The sequence below is a fragment of the Salminus brasiliensis genome, chromosome 3 (assembly GCF_030463535.1).
Source record: "Salminus brasiliensis chromosome 3, fSalBra1.hap2, whole genome shotgun sequence".
Classification (NCBI taxonomy): domain Eukaryota; kingdom Metazoa; phylum Chordata; class Actinopteri; order Characiformes; family Bryconidae; genus Salminus; species Salminus brasiliensis.
Genome location: NC_132880.1, coordinates 44,405,786 through 44,411,967, shown reverse-complemented (window position 1 = coordinate 44,411,967; position 6,182 = coordinate 44,405,786).

The following is a 6,182-nucleotide window of genomic DNA, read 5'->3' as shown; positions in this document are numbered from 1 at the left end:
TAATATTACATGTGATATATGTATATATATATGTGTGTGTGTGTGTGTGTATATATATATATATATATATATATATATACATGCATATGTGTCCAGTATATGATAACAACATGCATGTTTACAGTATATATGTGCATTCATTTTAATATATATGCCCACATTCTTTATGATATATGTGCATATATGTCATATATAATATTACTGTATAGGTTAAACAGCAAACACTGTTTAACCCATACAGAAATCCTAAACCAGCAGTACGTCTTCAAATGGATTTCCAACATGATAAAGCTACAGATCAGCAGGAATAATCTCTTGTAGGGATTGGCTAATAGTTCTTACTCACAAACAGTCTGCCGATGAGTACGAGATACGAGGCCAATCCTGGCGCAGTACGCCATTGTTTAAGTAGTTGTTGTCGAGGTTAAATTTCTGTCTGTAACGCAGTTAACTTTTTTAGACCACAGAAAATGACAGTACATGATCATTAAGCCCAAAACAGCAATCCTTACCAACACTGAAAACTCATTTCTCCTCAAGCATGTTGTCAGGTGTTGACAGTTTCACATGCTTAATTGTAATTCTCTTTATAATGACAAGTTACAATGGATGATCATTATGAGAAGGTAGCTAGCTAGGTAAAGTCAGTGATCCGCCCTGTCCTGAACCTCTCACTGCCAGGTTAGGGTGCATCCGGTAGGCCCTGCACCGGATGGGCAGTAGGAGGCAAGCCAACAGCAGGACACTGCTGGAAATTATCAAAGCTCTGCAGAGACCCTGAATGAGAGGCAAGCTTACAATAGACAGGCTTATTTGCATTTCAGAGAAACCCACCCACAATACACTGGACATTTTGAGTACTTCAGCCATTCAGCTTGTACGGCATGCCTGATAGGCCTTTCCATATGATGCATCATTTACAAATGCAAACAGCATTTCATATGACCACTGTTGTCTGCTCAATTTCACCACCACAGGCCAAGCAAGACAAGGGAATGCCTATAATGTTGGGGGAAAGCACTGTTGTGAAGTTTTGCAAGAGTTCGGAGAAATCGGTGGTAAATAAATGTTCTCAACGTATGAATACAGGAAAAGGTCACACAATCCCACTTTCCCTTTACTAGAGAAACACTACAAGTTGCGCCTGGCTGGATTCTGGATGGTTAGACTATATTTCATCTCTGGCATATGGAGCTAGGAGCCTTTGTAGCCTTTGATTCCAGAGCGATTGATCACCTTTTATTGATTTATATGGAATTGTGAGGATCTAGACACCTTGTCAATCTGCAAAAGAACATTTTCTTCACAAAAGCAGTGACAAAAAAAACATATATCTGGGAAAGGAGAGTGTGCAGAGGTGTGAAATGCATCTGAATACGTCAGTGTTACAGCTATGCCTTCCAGCAAGAGTGCGCACTAGCCGAGAAGCCGGCTCAGACGAAGGCCAAGATTGTAGAGGTGCTGCATGGACATCACTCGAGCATAAAACTGCTGAGATGCACTCAGGTCTATATTTATCCCACAGGCGAGAGCAGCGTCAGAATGCGTGACTTTGCATACTGATTGGTACCAGTTCTCACCTCGGCTTCGGGCTACGAGACGGGCAATTTATCAATGGTCTTCTTGCCTGGGCAAAACCTGGAGAGGCTCTCAGTCAATACAGGACAAGGCCTCGTGGCCATATTATTGAGTAGCAGTGTGACACCCTGAACTAGTATTGATCCGTGTTAATCAGAGTTATACACTGTGAAGCAAAACAACACCATCTTCCCATAGGAACTGGCGAATATTTCGAAACCTGCAGCATTTTGGCCATCGATCTTGCTCGTGTTCTGCTTCGCTCTCCAGGCGGTGGCTTTAAGGGATTTGCTTTTTTGTTTTGCTCAGGTTAGGTTTGGCAAATAAGCACAAAAGACTGCCAAAGCTGAAGTAATTCTATTCTTAGCCTGGTTGTTCCATTTACCCCGAGGGAATCTAATTTGCTATCCAATAGCTCGTCCCCGGAGGGCTGCTGCGGCTGTGTGCACACAAGGCTGCCTGGGATCTTTCATTAGCCGTTCTATCTGCCGTTCTGCTCTGTGCTATGAGTCCGCAAAATGCCTCAGACACGACGCTCACAGTTCAGCTCAGGCAGATTGATGGGTTCTTAATTAACCTTTCCTCGCTCACCAGTGGGGCTTATCTTCTACACAGATGACAGATCACAGATGTCACAGATGTCTGAATCCTCAAACACACAGCAACAAATTGCCCACCAATTTTGCAGATTTTGTGGTACACTGCTGTGGAGTTGTAAACACTGATGATGGAAAGGTTTGTGTGTTACTGCTGGAGAACACAGTAGCTGGTCAAGTGCAGCAGAACTGTCAGGATCCCCTGAAACAGTGAAAGGAGTCTTAGACGGGTTCTGTGATGTGCCTTTCCCTTAACAGTTACTAAGCAAAATCCAAATAACGTTACATATAAAAGCTCAGTGTGTCCAGTTTCTGAGAAGTCTCTAATAAGAAGTCAAAACAAGTGTAGGAAATTCCTACAAATTCCTTGTTTTTTCGGCTGGACTGAAGCCTAATAAGGGCTCAAGCATCCATAGGCCACTCAGGAAGGAAACGGATGCAATCTGAAAAATAATCCTCTGAAATAATCCTCCCTGCGACTTCAGCGCCGTCTGGAAAGGAAAGTGAAATGTCTCATTACTTAAAAAACACTCAGAATCCTACAGTGTTAAAGTTCTGTAGATGTATCTGCACTTGAACCCCAAACATATTTTGTTATTTGTAATTTTAGCGTTAAAATTAACATCTAGTTAAGAACTAATAATCAGCACATACTAATTAATCAGTATATACTAATTATTTAATAAGTACTAAATATTCAGTAACTACTAATACTAACAAATACTAATTATTCAGTACTTAATAATTATCTACCTATTATTCAAGAAGAACTAATTATTCTGTATATACTAAATATTAAGCAACTGCAAAATATACCTAATATAGTACCTAATAATTATTCAGAATCTACTAATTATTCAATTATTCAATAATTCATTAATATTCAGTATCTGCTAAATGTCAAGTAAGTACTAATTATTCTATAACTACTAATTATTCAGAATATACTATGGAACTAATGCCAGAATTGTTAGTAATGTTAGAAATGTTAGAAGTATGTGTCCACATACTTTATGTCTTTATAGTTGAAAAGGTTAAAGGGAAACTGCCAATTTTGTTAAGAAACAAATAGATAGACCAAACTTATTGGTCTCCAATAATAATAATAATAATAATAATAATAATAATAATAATAATGAAGACAGTGAATATTCTTTCGGAGGTAATATTTTAATATTTGGATGGCACTGTGGCTTCTCTCTTTCTCTCTCAGCGTTCTGTAAGTTTGCTAATCACTTTGACAATGCAGCCAAAACAAGTACATTTAAACAAAGTTATCCATTCCACCTTAAATACGCATAACTGCATCACCAAGGCAAGTCAAGTCAAAAGGTTTTTATTGTCATTTCAGCTCTGTACCAGAACACAGTGAAATGAAATTACGTTTTTTTTCCAGAATTAGAGCACAGCATGGAACAAAATGTAATCAAAAATAATACAGCATAGGACAGACTGCAACGTGCCAACGTAGATGACAACATTAAACTATAAAGGCAATACAATACAATACAATACAATATACGTACGGTGGAACAAAAATATATGAATAAAAGCTGGTAAATTAGAAGCTACATTAACTTCAGCATTTCACTTAAAAACTTAACTAATAGTGGTGAGAGCCAGAATGTGTTTAACTATGTACCTAAATATTGGAAAAATTGTCTTGTCAGTGATGCTCATATAGTGGTAATTTTTCATTAAAGAATGTGGCTACAGAGGGGGTTACAGTAACATATGAGCTACAGACAGTAGTTGTGAACCTACACATTTCACTTACGCTTCTATTTTTTGCCGGAGAACATGCAGTGAAAGAGGTTTTCCAAATTTTAGTATTGTGGAATTTTTGCAATACTAGAAAGTCAGCTTTATACACACAGCTTTTCTGGAAACTGTGATTAAATTACCTTGAATTACCTGGATTTTAGTGTTGATAACATTAAAATTATACTAATTCAATTTGGTCTGATTGTTATTTAAGTGATAATTATATACACCATCTAACTAAACTAGATGGTCTCTCTTAATGACTTTAATTAAGAATCTAGGTTTTGAAGTGTAGGTTTCACAGGTACTTTACCCTTTAAATAAAGGCTTGGGTTACTGACAAATCTGTTCTTCTCAAGAAAGATTGGTTAGTGTGAACCATGCCTCAATGTCAACAACTTTCCAAGGACCTCAAAAGACCTTAAAAGTTTTAGAGACACATGAAGCTTGGAAAGGCTACAAACACATTGCTGGGTGACCTGGGTGTACATTAATCCACAATTACACAAATTGTCTATAAATGGAGAAAATTCAGGACGACTACTCTTTCTAGGAATTACACAAACCTTTGTTTATGTATCCCCTATTCAAAAAAATGCAGACCAAGAAGGGCATTCATGAAGGGACCCTATGGAGGATTGCTTTTCTGAATCAGGGCCTGGACGCCTTGTGACCACTGAGGAAATCAATGAATTGAAAGACATATCTAAACATCTTATAGGAAAATGTAAGGCAGCACTCAAGCAGCACCTCAAGCTGAAGAGATGTTGGCTGATGGAATAAGACAATGACCCAAAGGGGTCATTGCTTTGGGGGGACAGCTGCAGTCCCAAGGGTGACTGGGGACCAACCAGTCCAGGGGATTCAATTCAGGGGACAGAAGTGGGGGTGGTGGGAGTGAAGGAACAGCACTTTCTCCTACCACAACATTCACTGCTGTGGTGACCTTGAGCAAGGCACCTAACCCAATTACTCCCCGGTTGCTGAGGTGTCTGCCCACCACCCCAGCTGTGTGTTTCTGCTGACCTTTTCTCTAAGGTGACTTTGTGTGTTTACTGCTATGGATGAGTTAAATGCAGAGGTTGAATTCTGCTGTTAAATGTGGACTGGCCAGGTCAGAGCCTTAACCCTAACCCTATCAAGATGCTGTGGCTTGACCTGAAGAAGGCTGTGCATGCAAGGCATCCCAAAAATACTGAACACAAACACATCTGCAGGGAGGATTGGCCCAAAATTCCCCCTCAACATTGTGCAAATCTTATTTTCAGCTGCAGGAAACGTGGTGGAGGTGATGCTACTAAAGGGAGATCTTCAAGTTCTTAAATTCATGGGTTCACTTACTTTTTCTAGCCTGCACTTTGGATGTTTACTTAATGTGCTCAATGAAAAGCCATGAACAGTACACATGTAGTTGTGTTCTTCTATAATTGTGACTAAGATAACCACATCAGACCACATTTTATTAGCATCCAATGACGAGCCAGAGCCAGAATCCAGATAATTCCAAATGGGTCACTTGCTTTAACTGTATGTGAAGGTTCTCTAAACCTATAAAAAGTTCTTCTCACTCTCACAATCTCTTCCTCGGACTTGATTCTTTCAGGAATCAAAGGTTGCTCTTCAACGGCGTCACTCCAAGAACCTTAGTTGGCACATGTTTTATAGTAGGTAGGTGTTTCTGATAAATTGGCCAAGTAATGTACGTACTAGACAGGCGTACCTAACAAACCTGAACCCCCAGCGTATGTTTAGAGGTCAGAGTCGCTCTGGGTGAGCTCTCTGTTGACCTCCAGCTTGTTTAGTAGAAGACGCATGGCTGATGTTTCAGCATGCTGTGCTGCAGGGGAGGAGTGCTGATCAGCTCGAGCTGCATCTCATAGAGACGAGAGCCAGACCTTCTGCAGAGTAATGAGGCAGGGCTCCAGCGCTGCCCTTATTTAATCATTAATTGTATCTGCCGCTGTGATCTCTGGCTCACTGCTAGTTAGATCCACAATCTGAGCGCATGGCTAGCAGGGAAGCTGCGTGAGGCCTGTTTTCAACACCGACCAACATGCTAGTGCGTAAAGCTAGTGAGCGTAGATGTAAACAGTAAATGTAAATGTAAATTCTGTCTTTTTGACGTGTTGTCATGTGCAGGGACACGTATCGCCAGGCTGAATACCTAATGCAAAATATAATTGCTCTCTCTTCCTCGGCAAGACAGATTTTGATTTCTTGTCAAACGCTATTAGCTTTAGGAAT